This window comes from Felis catus, chromosome F2 (genome assembly GCF_018350175.1).
Source record: "Felis catus isolate Fca126 chromosome F2, F.catus_Fca126_mat1.0, whole genome shotgun sequence".
Lineage (NCBI taxonomy): Eukaryota > Metazoa > Chordata > Mammalia > Carnivora > Felidae > Felis > Felis catus.
Genome location: NC_058385.1, coordinates 58,180,686 through 58,198,119, shown reverse-complemented (window position 1 = coordinate 58,198,119; position 17,434 = coordinate 58,180,686). Strand labels below are relative to the sequence as shown.

Below are 17,434 nucleotides of genomic sequence, written 5' to 3'. Positions count from 1 at the left end.
ATAGGCACCTCAAACTAGAGATCATTTAGATTCATTAATCATCAATAGCCACACCAAACCAAAGTGAGAGACCCATGAAAGCCAAGTCCGATGCTACATGTTAAATTAATTGACCCTAGTGCCTTCAAAGTGAAATTCATGGGAGCAAGATCTCAGAAAGAACCAGAAGGGAAAAGTAAATGTGTCTATTGGTTGAAAGCACAGAGTGGAATTCAAGGCCAACTGTTATGCAAGGGCTCACTACTTCTTACCCTTGCTTTTTCTCCTTGCCAACAAATTATAGCTCTTAGGAAAAGACATAGCAAACAATACAGAGAAATGCAAAAGGTGAAACAAAGAAGAAAAGATAAGCATTCTCGATTCCTTTCTTTATATAACCTCCCACAAATATTTTATTCATCAACATTTCCTGGTATTGAACCACTAAAACATAGGCTATATCAGTTCCCTTCTCTATTTTTCCTGGATTTCCACAATTCAAGCCTTCAACATCTCTGCTTTCATTACTTACATAGCCTCCAAACTAACTGGTCTCCTATTTGTGAGGTCTGCCACCATGCTGGCCACTCCTTCATTCTCCGTTCAATTTCCAAATAATCTTTCTGAAATAAAAAAAAAAAAATAGGTCAGTCCCTTCATGAAAACACTCCAAGGACTTTCCATAGTAAAGTCTGTTATCAATTAATTAATGTATTCATAATTTAGATACAGCAAAATATTAAAACACTGCTTTATCTGCACAGTTACATGGTTTTACCAAAGGTACAGAGGCACATATCCATTACTATAATCAAGAAGAAAGGAAGGGATTTTACAAAATAAAAATAAGTAAAACTAACTGCTCAGCCCCTTGTCAGCTTCTAAGGACTACTTTAATTAGGGTGCTCATGCAAATCCTCTAAGCAGCAGATACATCTCAGTGGATACTTGGATGAAGCAAAGAGGTAGCCATGTGAAGATCTGGAAGCACAGCATTCATGAAATAAGAACTCAAATTTAAATTTTGATATGTCTGAGTTATAGAAAGGCCAGAGGGACTGCAAACAAAGAGAAGACTTGTATAAGATGAGCTTGGAGAGATGGTGAGTCCAGCTCTTGTAAAGCATTATATTCACTTTGAAGAGTTTAAAATTTTTTTCCCTAATTGTGATAACTGGGATAGGAAGCTTTGTTTTATGCTTTAAAGGTACCTCTTCGGGTTGCCAAATAGACAATAAATTACAAAGAATAGGAATAAAATCAGATTGCTCAGCAAGAATACTATAGCAGTAGCTCAGGTCAGAATCATGACATTTTGAGCAGATATCAGTTAAGATTACAAAAATGGATGGACTGGAAATATATTTTAGAGTTTGAAGAAATAAGATTTTCTCTAGGAATTCAATATGATGGTAGAATGTGGCAGGGAAGAGAAAGAAAGGATGCATGATTCTGTCCAGTTTCTGGACATTCTTAGAAAGAAATTAAGACCCATTTTAGGCTTAGTAAAGATTCTTTTATGACATTTAAGTATTATTGTACAAATTATGATAGATTTTAATTATATTAATTTAAAAACATATTACCTTTTCAATTCTCAGCCCAAGTAACACCTCTGTGGAACATATCCTTGATGTCTCCAGGCTTAGGTGTATACTTCTCTGCTCTCATATTACTCTGGGTTCATCTCTAATATCCCAAATACTTGCAGATACAGAGTTTCTTTCATCAGCCCTAACAGTTTCTCCCTTAGGAGGTATTAAATTAATATATTTTAAATATCTGGTGTTTCTTTTTCAGATTTTGATTTATGGATCATATTTTCCACAAAGGAAGACTTTCTACAAATGATATTTTGAAAATATCAAAGTGTCAGACAATCACAGTAGGTTAAAAGGAGCAGCAGAGACTAGAAAAGAGATATATGGAGAGACAGACAAGGGTATGAGACAATCTGCTTAAATGCAGATAATGCAGTTGTTCATCTAATGTCAAGAGGGCTGCTTTGTTTTCAATAACTTTGTGGTATTTTATGACATATGCTTGAGAATATTCTCCTTTATGTAACAATTTATTCTCATTTCTTGCCTTCAGTGTTGCATGTTTGACAATTTTAAAGGTTATTCTTTCTTCTTCTTCTTCTTCTTCTATATATATATATATATATATATATATGTGTGTATATATATATATATATATATATATATATATATATATCGGTCATAAATATTCTTTTTTTTTCCCACGGCTTTCTTCCTTTGTTCTTATAGAGTTTTTTTCACTTCCCTGATAGAAGATCTGGCAAGATTCCACTTGAATTAAACTTTGGACAGGTAGTCTTTAATTACTAGTTGTTGTTAAGCTGACATAAATGTTTTAGATAAAACTATCATTTTCTACCAAACATACTTTTTTCCTCTATTATATGATCACTACAAAAGTTGGAACTATTTGTCTACTCTCAAGGTATATCAACACAAACAAATCCCAGGATGTTCTAGCACTGATATTTTCAGCTTAATAACTCACTAATATAGCTAATGCAATTAACTTAAACCAGCTTTGGTTATTTAGGCATCCCATCTTGTCCATTATTTTTACAGAATAAAGGTTTGCTAAGGTTACATATGTTTGTTAAGACACACAAAATTAAGACAATGAAGTATTAATTTTAAAATATTATCTAGCATAACAAGGTAGTGCCATGTTGAAAGATTATTTAGGATTTAATTTACTGTTAAATGTCTACTATCTATACAAAATTGTCAAGAAATTCAACTATCCACAACATTTCTGTCCACCCCTATACATGTAAGAACAACTTAACCTCAGGAAGAGCCATGTAGCTCCAAAGTTTATAGAAGCAAGAAAAATAGTCTTCTAAAAAGGCTTCATGAGTTGGTGAATTCAGGAAATAAATAGCTGATCCTTGAACAACACAGGTTTGAGCTGCATGGGTCCACTTACAAACAAATGTTTTCAATAAATACAGTACAATACCACAAATGCATTTTCACTTCCTTATGATTTTTCCCTTACAGATTTAATAACATTTTTCTCTCCAACTTGCTCTATTCTGAGAATACCGTATATAATACATATAACATACAAAATATGTGTCAACTGAATGTCTATGTTATTGGTAAGGCTTCCTGTCAATGGTTAAGCTATTGGTAATTACAATTTGGGGGGTGTCAAAGTTGTATGCAGCTTTTCAACCGTTAAGCGTTGGTGCCCCTAACCCCTACATCATTCTAAGGTCAACTGTATCTCTTAATATCTGTTCTCTTGCAATTTTTTAATGTATGGACATTCATAATATAATTTATTTGAAAAACAGTAGCATTTAATTAAAAAATAGTTATATGATATTTCATTGGAGAGAGATGATTATGGGGAAAACATGCAGTCTTAAAACCACAATGGACCTAAGAAAGGCAATGTACAGAAAACAAAATATTTAGGGTCAGTCAAATTGCCATAACTCCCAAGTATATTTTACCCAGGTCAGAAAATTGATGCAACAGAGGAGGAGGTAGGTGAGGAGTTGAAAAGAGCTTGTTTGAAATATTTGCTATGGATGCCACATAACAAAAAGTATTTCAAATAGGGAATATAAACTAAACTCTAAACTAGATGCTATGACATAAAAAGACATGTACATTTTCTTTAGGAATTTACACATTTATTGGGAATAAATGAAACTATACAATCAAAAAAACACAAAAAAAATCACCATTACTTACCTATGAATACCTTCATCAAAGTCTCAAATAATAGAATCATTCCTACTAATTATGGTTTGATTGATTTGATGGACCTTACCACCTATTATCCATAAAGTTAAAATCAAAATGGAAAAATGCTAATAATTTTATTCATTTAATGTGATAATTTTTGCATAATTATATATATATATATATATAAATCACTCTGGATATAAAACTTTATATATACTTTAATATATAAATTAATCACAGGTTTTCATATAGAAAATGCTTTTTTTATAATAAGGGATAGATAGGAGCACCTGGGTGGCTCAGTCAGTTGAGCGTCCAATTCTTGATTTTGACTCAGGTCATGATTCTGGGGTTGTAGGATCAAGTTCTGTATCAGGCTCTGCACTGAGTGTGGAGCCTCCTTGAAATTCTCTCTCTGTCTCTCTCCCTTTCTCTCTGCCCACTCTTTCGCTCTTTCCCACTCACTCTCTATCTCTAAAGTATAATAAACGATAGATTACTTCCATCATTTACTTGTTAGAGATGTTACTGCTTAAGTGGCTTTATAGGTTTATTGCCTTTCATGTTAGCATTGTTCTCTAGTAAATACGTTTTCATCACTGCTTATCTAATATGTTATACCTAGAAATACTCTCATGGTTGCTTCAAATTTCAACCTAAGTTCCACATTCCAATTTTCAATTGATAATCACATAGTACATCTCTAGATTTTTTTGAATGTCAAAATCCCTTCTTATTTTTGAAGTTGTTTAGTGAACCAAAATTGAATCCATTATTCTTATATTACATCCAAAGTGATGATTATGGCAAGTATATAATGCATGTACTACAAATTAAACACACACACACACATATACACTGTTTCTGCTGAGTGTTAAGAAATCATGAAGTTGTCTGGTAAACCTTAATTCTTTAATTGAAAAGGTTAGTTTTGGGGCACCTGGGTGGCTCAGTCAGTTAAGCTTCCGACTTTGGCTCAGGTCACGATCTTACGGCTTGTGGGTTCAAGCCCTGTGTTGGGCTCTGCGCTGACAGCTCGGAGCCTTTTCAGATTTTGTTTCTCCCTATTTCTCTGCCTCTCCCCGGCTCGCTCGCTCTCTCTCTCTCTCTCTCTCTCTCTCTCAGAAATAAATAAACATTAAAAAACCTTTTTTTAAAAAGAAAAGGTTAGTTTTTTCCACTGATTCCATTATTAATATAAACATATTTAACAGCTATTAGGAGCCAAAAATCGGTTCCTACTGTGAAAACTAATAAATAGTCTATGTTAAAACACTGCAATATAATTTTGCAGGCCTTTTGCTAAAATTATTATCTATTCTTCAACAGTTTCATACAATGAAGCAGCACAAATAAATCTATTATGATAACTTAAAATAAGGTCAGTATATTGAGGGACCTATGATTAAATTATTTATTTTCTCTTTGTTTTGTTTAAAGATTCGGGTAAACACTATATAATACTATAGCTGAATTTTTAGCTTTTTATAAATTTGAAAATTAATTTTGATAGTTAAAATTTAGTGGGCAGCATTAGTGAGCAGTTTCTAACCAGAAGATATTGTATAAGTCTCCTGGCTTTCAAAAATGTAGTCAGCATTACCCACAGCAGGGGTATCATGGGGATATAGAGATGGAAGAAACGATAGATAAAAATATTAGATACATTTCATGACATGATGTACTAAACAATAGAAACAACTCAACCAATGAGAATTGGCTTCAATTTTGTTGTGGAACCTTTGCAATAAGTAAGTCCAGAGTAAAACACACACCATCTGATATAGCAATGGTGAAGAAGCCCCACCGTAGTGCAGATACAACTCTTGATACTGTGATTCAGAAAACAAAAAACACTCTGAAAACAATAAAATCTACAGCTGTCAATATATTCAATCTGCTTGAGCAGATGATGCAGTGAGAACATAATTTGATTCCTCACGTTGCCAGGAGGAAGGAAGTAAAGTGGGAACTTGGCAACATCCAAGTTCTGGTCAAAGAAGCATCGACCCCACCACTATTACCCCCATCACTAGCCAGGCATCCAACAAGAATACCATGCTGTGGGAACCAGGATGGAATAATAGGGGTGCAGACACTTAGTTTGCTGATGAGCTATTTTATCTACTTTACTCCCAATAAATATTCTGTTCCTCAAAAGTTTAGCAAAATTTGTTGCTTAATTTGATTACTCTTAATGGCGAGTCAGGGAGAAATGGGAAATGCTGTTAAGGTCCCCTTCTCTAGATTCCCTAGGTTACTCAGGGGCCATCCTAAATAGGGAAGTTAAACGAGTTACCAAATTTCAATGAATTAGCTCTGCATGAACCAGACATTACCCCCATGTCTGTCTAACTTTTAAGCTTGTGCTCATTGATGCTGCCTTATTTATTGAATGTGGTGTAATTATTCCTTGTCAGTGAACTGTTAGATGATTTACCAAAGGGCTTGAATTCAGGTTGCCAAGATGTTTGGAAGTAGGACGATACATATGCTGCTCAGCTGTATTAATTCCTTCCCCTCGCAGCAAATCTGCCATCTATCTCTGCAAAAAGCGGATATTAAGTGAATTTCTATTTTTTTTTTCCCTAGTCAACTGCAATCACCACCGAGCTTCCTTAAAACTGTACTCTCGTAAAATCACAAGAGGGACATGGGGACATTTCCCAACACATTCTGGAATCTGATGTCAGAAAATACAAAAAGAAAAAAGAAATTGTGACCTCAGGGTTTCATTTTGCCGCCGGACTAAATGCATGAAATTGGCTGCCGATGAATATGACTACCATTAGTAGCTACTGGAAATTGTTTCTGTAAAAATATTCTATAGAGGAATTGCATTAGTCACAAGGCATAAAATGAATAGCCCCGAGTAATTTGGGAAATTTTTATTAGTGAATTGGGAAAGGAGAGTATTTGGAATTAATTATTAAAGATGAAAACTTAATATAATATTCAAAAATGATTAAAACTATGATGGTAAAATAAACTTTGCAATTTTTTCCAGACCCTTGGCTGGCCTTATTAATTTACACAAAAGCCCCAAGTTCTCAGAGCCGACCCAAGCAGAACACACATACACTCATCATACTACTAAGAACTTTCTGTGATTTTTTTTAACATTCAAGGTTTGCAAAAGAATATAACCAGTAACCCCTAAAGACAGATTGTAAAACAATATGGAAAACAGTTAATCATATTATTGTAAGAAAATATCTGGAAACTCAAAAGCAGAAGCTATAGATTCCAAATATATATATGGTTATGGGATTTTAAAACCTGTTTTTAAAACTAATCAAGGATCCCAGAGCTGAACTAAATACATGACTTGCCACCCAAAGAGGTCTTAGAGAGTTCTGAATATGGATCTTTAGATCAAAGTTTTCTCTAAGAAAACTGTTTGAGAAAAGAAATATGTTGCAAAAAACACTATACTGTGAATCTAAAACTTTAAGACCTATATGCTCCGTTTTGAGGAGAATAAAGCAAGGGGAAAAGATGGCTCATGAATATATGTTTATTGTAAAGAAATATTGCCTGAGGAACATTAAATATTAATTCTAGATTTCAAACTAAAATTGTACCTACACTATTCAGTCAGATACCAAAGTGAGACCTTGACAAAATAAAATATTTATATGTAAATCAAAGTGTCCATAAAGGAATTTAAAGTTTATCCCTGAATCTGCTGCTCTAACACTACAACACCAGAAGGTTGTCAACATGGCATAAGTTTACTTCCCTGAAATAAATCATGGTTTGAAAATCACAAAAAGTTCGCAGGGTATAAAACAATACAGCACAGATAAGGGTTTTTGTGTTGTTGTTGTTGTTGTTGTTGTTGTTGTTAATTTAAGAACCTCTAAAACATTTAAAGAGAATTTTAAATTATGATTCATAATAATTTATTTATTCGCTCAACTATAATTTATTTAGAATGTTACAAGCTGACAATCCAAGAGCTAGAAGATGTACAAAGTTTCTGTACTTCTAAACTTTGCATTTTAGTTGGGATGAAACTGAAATAGAGAAAAAGGTTAATGATTAAGAACAAGTCAATTAGTTAGAAGTTACATGAAGAAAATAAATCAGAGTTAAATGAGAGAGAGTTAGTTGCACAGGCTGCTTTTGAAATCATCTAAATGTGCTCTACATGGCAGGGATGGTATGAGATATATAGATGCTGTACAAAAGAACAACATTTGATCTGAAGTTTTAAAAGCAATTTTGATGAATTACTGCATTCACAGAATTGATATGATTTTTCAAGTTATCCTTGACTTCAGAATACAAAAGGTAAGGTTTTTGTTTCCTGCTGTAACTCAAGGTATGATTAGAACTTTCCTGAACTAAGAGTCAGAAAACCTGAGTTCTAGTTATTTACTCATTAGTCATTCATCTCTCATTGAACTTATTTTTCTTTCATTCAATATATATCCATTAAATGCTTACTTAAATATCAGATGTCTTGAGTAGAAGCCTTTATATACAGCAGTAAAGACTCTTTACCTTTTTCATTTCCTTCATAGAACACATAATAATTTAGATTTTTAACAATTTAGAGTAAATATGAATTTTAAATCACTGGCTTATATCCTCTTTCCCTCATCAGAGTAAACTCTACAGAGGATCAAGCATTGTTGATCACTATACAGTTAACAGTGTCATGTGGCAAATGTTCTGTAAATATTTGCAAAAATAATAATGAAGGAAGGAAGTAGAGAAGGGAGGGGAAAGAGAAGGAAGGAAGGCAGGAAAAGAGGGAGAAATAAGGATGAAAAGAAGGGAAAAAAGAAAGGAAGTTAAAAAAAAGAAAGAGAGGGAGAGAGGGAAGGCTGGAGGGAGGAGGGACAGAAGAAATGTAACATATAAATATATGGGGTCTGTGATCAAATCAAACAATAACAATGAAACCTACGAGGTTAGTGCAAGTAAGTAGATATTTGAAGAGTAGAATAGCTACTGCTATGAAGGAGAAACACAGAAATGAGAGCCAATAATCCAGTGTAGGGAATAAAAAGTCATGCGGAGCTCTGTCACAACTGCATGTCTTTGGATAAAACAGAAGTCGAACATAAGGCTTTTTACTGAAGTTCAGGTACATTTTCAACTGCCTACTAGATCTCCATTATGGCCCACTCCATAGCAATACAAATTCAATGTGTCCAAACTGATTTTCTCAACCTGCTCTCTACATCATGATTTCTTCTTTTATGAATCATGTGACCATTCATCTCATTAAGCCAAAAACAATGAGTCATCCTCTTTCTTATCTACTGAATCCAAGTGGTTTCTAAATCCTATCAATTTTCCTCCTAAAAATGCCACAAACCCTTTTTCTCCATTCACACTTGCCTGCTTTGTTTCAGATCCACCTTGTTCCCCTGCTGGATTGTAATAATGGCTACTTAACTAGGACTCCCTATGCTTGTTTTTGGACTGCTCTTCCCGCAGCAAAATTGGAATTTTAAAAATCCAGATATAATTATGTCATCTCCTTCACTGAAAGACGTTAGTGCCCCTCTTTGAGTAAGTATAAACAGCATTAACAAAAGTTCCCTCATGATTTGTCCTATAAACATCTTCCCTACTTTATGTTCCCTGTACTCCATGCTATTGACACAAATAGTTGGAACCAAACATTGAGTAAGACAAACTATTCTATTATCAAACATAGTCAAGGAGAACAAAATAAACAACACTTCATAATATAAATTCTAATTATGAGAGGAGAAAATCCTCAGACACAATGTACCAGATAGATGTATCTTTATGTAGGGAAATTTGAGACATCCCCACACCACTAATCACTGCCTACTCCCTTGGGGCCTCAAGGTTGAATCTGTAAGAATATTGACGGGAAGAGGAAGTAAATTAGCACATTTAAAATCGGAACTTACTTATTATTTTGGTATTTTTGTTAGCCATGTAACTTTCTTAGTGACACTTGATAGATAATATTAGAAGCTTTCCTAAATGTTCTTATTAAAGCTTGTATCATATTATAGTGAAACCGCTCATTTTCGTACTGTTCTCCAAGCCATGCACACCCCATGTGTCTTTTTTACAGTATATTTAATGCCTAGCTAGCATTGCCCAGATGTATAACATATGTTTGTGATCTTCTGTCCCTGTTGAATAATGTGTCAGTACCTTCTACCCAAAGACCACCGGGAACACACCTGTAGTTAAACAAGTAGGTTTATGACTCATGGCAGTGAGGGAGAACACCCATTCTGGGGAACAAAGAACCATCTCAGTAAGAGGGTTTTAGAAAGGAATTATAGGATTTGGTACTGTTTTGGGTGACTTTGGGGCAGATCAAAGGAACCAAGAGTTTGCTAGGCTTTACTCTAGGTTTGATACCATGAGGAAGTGGAGTTAATTCTTTGATTGGGTATTGTAATACATCTCATCTAGGAGAAGATAAGACTAGACAAAGACCAAAACTATAATAATCAATAAAATAGCAGTGGTGGCTCATATCAGCCACATTAGGAGGATGTATTGTCCTCCTGTTGGTTTGGAAGATATTGATGTTTTTGATTTTGTTCAAATACGATTATGGAGGGGCCTTATTATTTTTTTTTTGATTCTTTATAGTAAAGGGATGGTCTTGTCTGATGAAGATATATTGTGAATTTTTTTTAGATTCCAGAGGAGAATACAGTCCTAGCTATGCATGCCAGGCCACTCCTACCAATGCTAAGGCCTGACTGATAGTATCAGTATTAGGTACTACCTTTCTTTTTCTTAAAAGAATTGGATTAATAAATTGCTTAATACCATTTTTTTTCCTCTTAGCAACTGATCCACTATTGCACAACGTATCAATTGCCTCACTGATTAAAATCATCAAAAACTTTAGTCCACTCATTAAAAGAAGTCCACTGACTGATTTGCTATATAACAAATTTTTGATTGCCTTGTAATAGATAGCCCCTAGAGATGATTACCATCAAGTCTTCTCCTCTCTACAAATGAATGCATTTCTACCCATTGAGACGTAGAGTCCATACCCTTTTCTCTTGACTCTGAGGTAGCTTTAAAATTTGCTTAGATCAATAGAGTAAGCTGAAGTAATGCTGTTTCATTCCCAGGCCTAAGTTTTCTTATTTATTTATTTATTTATTTATTTATTTATTTTTTGTCTTTTTTTTCAATATATGAAATTTATTGTCAAATTGGTTTCCATACAACACCCAGTGCCCATCCCAAAAGATGCCCTCTTCAATACCCATCTCCTACCCTCCCCTCTCTCTCACCCCCCATCAAGCCTCAGTTTGTTCTCAGTTTTTAAGAGCCTCTTATGCTTTGGCTCTCTCCCACTCTAACCTCTTTTTTTTTCCCTTCCCTCCCCCATGGGTTTCTGTTAAGTTTCTCAGGATCCACATAAGAGTGAAAACATATGGTATCTGTCTCTCCCAGGTCTAAGTTTTAAAAGAACTGGCTGGTTCTGCCTTTTTGCTTAGAAGCCAGTCGCCATCCTGGAAGCCTGACTACTCACCCAGCTGCAAAAATACACAAGACAGCTGCTATATGGGGGAGAGAGAGAGAGAGAAAGGCCATAAGGAGAAATATTAAATGTGAAAGAGGCATTTGTGGGCCTTTCAGCCTAGCCTAAACCCCACAGGCATGACTAAGCCAAGGCAAGGCTAATAGAAGAATCATCCAGTCAACTCACAGAATTCAAAGTAAATAATATTGTTGTGCTTTGGAGTGATTGTTATGCAGCAGTAAGTAGTTGTACCATCCCAGAACACAAGCTCATCCAGCACTTAAGGGGTCTATCCATCCAAAAGGAAGGTATAGTTCTTGAGAGTTAAAACAATAAAACAATAAAAAGGACATAGAAAATTGTAATATTTTCATCATGAAGAATAATAAACCATTGAAGTTCTCCAAATGTTTGTTTTTTTTTCCTATGATGAAGTCCTGAGAAATTTTAAGCAGGAAAACTCTAATGGATAATTTAAAGTCCCATTTGTGTCTGTGTGAGAAATTTTATAACAAATGCATTAAGATTGTCCATTTTACTATTTCTACAATAATTCTTTATGTACGGGCATAATATTAAATACAAATACATGAAGACTTCTTAGAGAGACTAATGTAACCCAAATGAACAACTTTACAACATAATTTTATTTAAGAAGGCAGAGTAGAAGTCTTACATTCTAAGCTGGGGAGCTGAATAACACAACTCGAGGCAATAGTTTTGAATGGAACAATTCTGTATAGGTAACTAAAGAGAAATAAGATTAAGTTTGCCATATCAACCAGCGATACGGCTGACATTCTAACAGAAAGTTCAGAAAGTGCTGGCAACATTGTTGCTCAACTATAAAGAACACCTCAACTTTTTAAAAAGTTGTACCTTCCAAAGATACCTGCAGATATAGCTGGAATTTTTCCTACAAAGACTACTTGGATCCAAACTAGCACTCCAGTTATATTTACTTGAAAACCTAAAGTCTCAAAGTATAGACTGTATTACAGATGCTATTTTTCCTAGAAATCCATTCGGTTTGGATCTTGTTCAAAGTACACATTACCAACGGTCTAACTTGATTTGAGAGAAACCTCACATGTGTGTCTGTGGAATATCCACTTTCAAAGAGCATAATCTCCAATGCACATTTTCACACTGAGCCAAATATAGTAATGGGTAACAATTATGCGTTGTATTACTTAGCAGTAATCATTTTTATTTTGGTAATGATCTCCTAAAAGCTATCAATGATATGGTGAATATAATCATTGTTGAAACTCCTTTTCAATGGTAGTTAGAAATTGGAGCCAATTACCTATAGGAAGAGACTTTAAGGAAGCCTAAAGTGTAGAATAACAAAAAGATGGCACACCTGGGAAACCAACCTTTGATTCACCCACAATAAACACTAAGGAAAATACTTGAGCTGTTAGCAGTTACGTGCTTTTGGTTGGCATGGACAGATAGCACTTGACTCTAGAAATATATCCTGTCCCATAAAAAAGGTTGAAGACTTGGTCTGCAAAAGGAGTAATGCACTCACTACTCATTCTATTCAAGACTGGCACTGGGTACTATTGCAGGGATTTGAAAATCACAGCAGCTTGTCATTTTGACTATTATTTTCCTGGCTTTGAGTAGCAATTCTGTGTATATTAAAGGACCTATGTCATTTGACTGAGTTTTTGGCCATCTTTCTGGTTCCATCCTCAAAACACAAACCCTGCAGATTGATGCCTAAAAGTAGTTTAATGCAAAGCATTCCACTCCAGATACACTGACTTGGGGAGATATAAAACAACTGGAATGAAATGATCACATAAAAAAAAAACCAGGATCATATTTTTTAATTGTTTATTTATTTTGAGAGAGAGACAGGGATAGAGAGTGAGCAGGGGAGGGGCAGAGAGGGAGAGAGAATTCTAGGAGCACACTCTGCACTGTCAGTGTAGAGCCCGATGTGGGGCTTGAACTCATGAACCATGAGATCATGACCTGAGTCAAAACCAAGAGTTGGATGTTTAACTGACTGAGCCACCCAGGTGCCCCCAAAACAGGATCATATTTTTAACCAAACTTGGTACCAGACAACAAAAGCTATGCAGCTGGAGAACTAGGGAGAACAGCTGTAAAAGTATATTATCTCTTTGGCCAACTGGTTAAACTCTCTCTCTCTCTCTCTCTCTCTCTCTCTCTCTCTCTCTCTCTCTCTCTCTCCCCTTCTCCCTCTCCCTGTCTCTCTCTCTCTCTTTCTAAATTCTGAAGTAAGCAAAATCTATAATTACTCTGTGGCTTATATGGCTCAATAGAAGAGGCACCTGAGGTTTTACAAAACAAAAAGAAATAGGAAACCACCAGTTTAGGTGTCTGGTTGGCAAGGAAGCAGATACTAAAACTGTGGTCTCCATAGTTAGAATGAAAGCAGTGCTGGGAATGGCTGAGGTCCTGGAGGACTTGCAAGCCCTAGCCTGGCAGGCAGCAACTTTGGAGGCAAGCTTTGTAAACTGCTGAGGTATGAGACACGGGAAAGGGAAAAAAAAAAAAAAAAAAAAAAGCGCTGAGAAGTGCTTTACCTCATACTAATGCAGTTCTAACTGCAGGAAAAAAAATGATGAGAGGGTCAGATCACAGTAAGGAGACAAAATAAGTGAAAGTCTTGGTATTACTTTTAATTGTCAGTAACTGTGTTTTAAGATGTGTGAGCTAATCTTGTTGCTTTTACAGACAGTCTGAAATGAGAGCAGTGACCTTGGAGCACTGTGATTTGCGCAAGCTAATTGAGTTACAAATAATAGTATTCAGAAGACAGAGTATCAGAAATAATTTTCTAATTAGAACAGGTGGCCTCCAAGTACAAATGTAAAAGGACTTAACTGACACAGAAAACTTTAATTGGTAAGAGTAGGCAAAAGCTATTTCATTTGGAAACTTGTGATTAAAATATGGTGGATACACATATGGGATCTGGCCAGGAATAGGTATTCTTCAACTATGGCACTGTTGCCATTCTGAACAGTATATTTCATTGTTGTTCAGAACCATCCTATCTATTAAAGGATGATTAGGATCACCGCCCCCTGCTCACTGAAGGGCATTATCTTAGGGTCCAAAGTAATTGAGCAAAAGCACTTCCACATAATTAAGGGGGAAAAAAAAGCTAAAGGGATGAACCATCTGAATATATATTTAATAAACAGGGTAAATTTTGATCAGTCCAAGATTCCTAGCATATTACATTAACATGGCCTTGTTCCCACGCTGATGTATATTTCTGACATAATTTCGATAACAGGAAAATTACTTCTCTGGGTAATTTGGCGGGGGGGAGGGGTGGGGGAGGAAGGCGCCAAATGCCTCAAAGAAAGCAATTAACCAAGTAGGAGTTGACAAAAGGAAGCATCTCTCTGTAGATCTCAGGTGAAAAGAAGAGCTCAAGAGTGATGGGAGAGACGAGGCAGGCACGTTACAAGCGCTGAGCCAGCTGAGATCTTTTCCTAATGCAGGTCAAAAATGTCTCCTACCCGAGGAGTTCATGCATTTAATAGAAGTGACTCCATTTATGCTGGAATGGCAACGCAGATACCTTCTGGTATAGTAAGTCTCCTGTGGGACTTGGAGTCTGTGAGTGCAGATACTAATTTGAAAAGCAAAACAAAAACTTTTGTGATACGAGCCACTGGGCAGATAGTAAATCTGAAACAGCTAATTCATGGGAGTTTTTGTCAGTACACACTCATGGTTATCCCAGGCAGTTATCCTGCCTACTCCAAGGGCAGAGTAAGACAACCAATGATTTTCTGGTATTTGGCAAAACGATAACTACCTTCTCTTTGCAAATTTATCCAAAGTGACTTTGTGCTTTTTCCCTGTCGAAAGTCATGTCGAAGTCATGCAATTGACTCCCACACAATGCAAAATCTAGCATGCAGATGCGGTATGCCTTAATTCATGCAAAATGCTGAACATTTGCAACTGGTCTTTCCATAAAAATAATTTACTAAGTACTTTATGTTTTTATGTGTATATTAAAACCTCTGTGGATAAGTCTAAAGTGACATAAAGTTACATATAAAGGCATTGAGAGATATCTAAATATAACATAAACACAAATAGACAAATTTATTAATGGCCTTTATGAACTGGATCTTGTGAAACATCACAGTGTTGTATAAATGTAAATTTAAGTATTCATTCCACTGGAATTTTCGGGTACAGTTTTTAAAATCTTTGATTTTCCTATATGTGAATTCAGTTGTAATTTCTGGCATTCTTTTTTTTTTAGAGAAAAACAATAAACATTTATATTGTCAAAACTCTTTACAGCAATTTGAGTTGAACATTAAGGTTACCTCATAAAAGCTGAATAATGATACAAGTGAGAAGGAAAATACAAAGAAGAGATAGAGAAGTTTTAGTCTCAACTTCAAAAACTTATTTGTGTGAATTGTACCTTTTCCTGGCTGTTGCCTATAAACTTTAAGAGATTGTAACTGAGACACTAAATACTTTACTTTAGCAAGTCTTTAGCATTCTCTTCAGAAATGGTCATATTTCTGGGGTTCTGGGTGGCTTAGTACGTTCAGCATCTGACTTTAGCTCAGGTCATGATCTCACAGTTAGTGCCATATTCTCTCTCTCTCTCTCTCTCTCTCTCTCTCTCTCTCTCTCTCTCTCTCCCCCTCCTTCTACCCCTCCCCTGCTCTCTCTTTTTTCTCTCAGAAATAAACATTTAAAAAGTTCTTTCAAGAAAAAAAAAAAGAAATGGTCATTTCTTTCGTATTTCCTTATTTCTATGTAAGTTCTATATAAGTTATTTCTATATTTCTTCCTTTCCTTATTTCTATATAAAGATCAGATCAGATAATTCCTAGACTTTACAGCCAGTTCTAGAATTCTTGAACTTATAGTCAAAGAAGGAAAAAAAACAAGATTCTTCTTTGAGGGGTTGACTTATAATTTAAAAATCATTGTGTTGGAATAGCATATGTAGCATGGTACATCAAAGTAAATCAGAAAAAGAAAGTGAATATAAAACTTTTGTGTTAAAATAATAGTTAAGTGAATTGGAAATTATTGATCTGAACACATAATCTTCTGTAAAAGGTCATTTTTCTGTTCTATCACTTTAGAATCTGTTACTTAGTGCCACTCTGCTTTTTTCTTTAACGATATGGAGTAATTCAAATACTTATTGTATTAATACTGCTTGTAATTTGTTTAATTTTCAATCATATGTGTGTGTATGGAATAGATACATACAGATGTAAGTGACATAAATATCTTGGATTACAAAATTCAATTATTGTTAAGATGTCAATTCTTTACAACTTTATCTATAGACTCAATACAGTTGCAATAAAAATTCCAGCAACATCTTTGGAAGATATAAACAAAATGTTTCTAAAGTTTATATGAAAGGCAGATATCTAGAATAGCCAACACAGTATTAAATAAGAAGAACAAAGCTGACTCACATTATTCAATTGCAATACTTACCATAAAACTACAGTAATCAAGACAGTATATACTGACAAAAAAAGAAACACATAGATCAATGTAACAGAATATAGATCCCAGAAAGAGATTCACATAAATTTAGTCAACTGACCCTTTACTAAGAAGCAAAGGCAGCTCAAAGAAGAAAAGATAATACTTTCAACAAATGGTGCTAGGACCATTAGGTTGTCCCTAAGTGAAAACATAAACCAACTCACAAACTTCATACTTTTCAAGAAAATTAACTAAAAATAAACCTAATTATAAAGACAAGATGATGAAGCCTTTATAAGAAAACATAGGAGGAAATCTTAGTGACAAGTGACTTGGCTCTGGTGGCTTTTAGTCCACTACCAAAAAATATAATCCATGAAAGAAACAAAGTGTAAGTTGTACTTTATTACAATTCAAAACTTCCAGTCTGTGAAAAATCTTGTTAAGAGAATGAAAAAATAAGTAAAAAGCTAGGAGAAAATATTTGTAAAACAAATATCTAATAAAAATCTTCTATCCAAATATATTTTTAAAAACTTAAGTTTCAAAAATAAGAAAAGAAACTATCAAGTTTAAAAAAAATGGGCAAAGGATGGAAAATAACTCACCAAAGAAAATACACATAATGCAAATAAGTATACAGAAAGATGTTCAACATAATATATCATTATGGAATTACAACTCAAAACAATGGTGAGATACCACTACATACCTATTGTGAATAGCTAAAATG

At 34.7% G+C, this 17,434-nt stretch overlaps 1 long non-coding RNA gene across 4 annotated transcripts in view; it reads right to left on the bottom strand.

The window, feature by feature from the left end:
• LOC109496175 overlaps positions 1 to 17,434 on the bottom strand; it is a 593,347-nt gene that overhangs the window by 331,686 nt on the left and 244,227 nt on the right. For all 4 annotated transcript variants that reach the window (XR_006592547.1, XR_006592545.1, XR_006592546.1 and 1 more), the window contains one exon: positions 512 to 602. This is a non-coding gene — a long non-coding RNA (uncharacterized LOC109496175). The remainder of the gene's footprint in view (positions 1 to 511; positions 603 to 17,434) is intronic.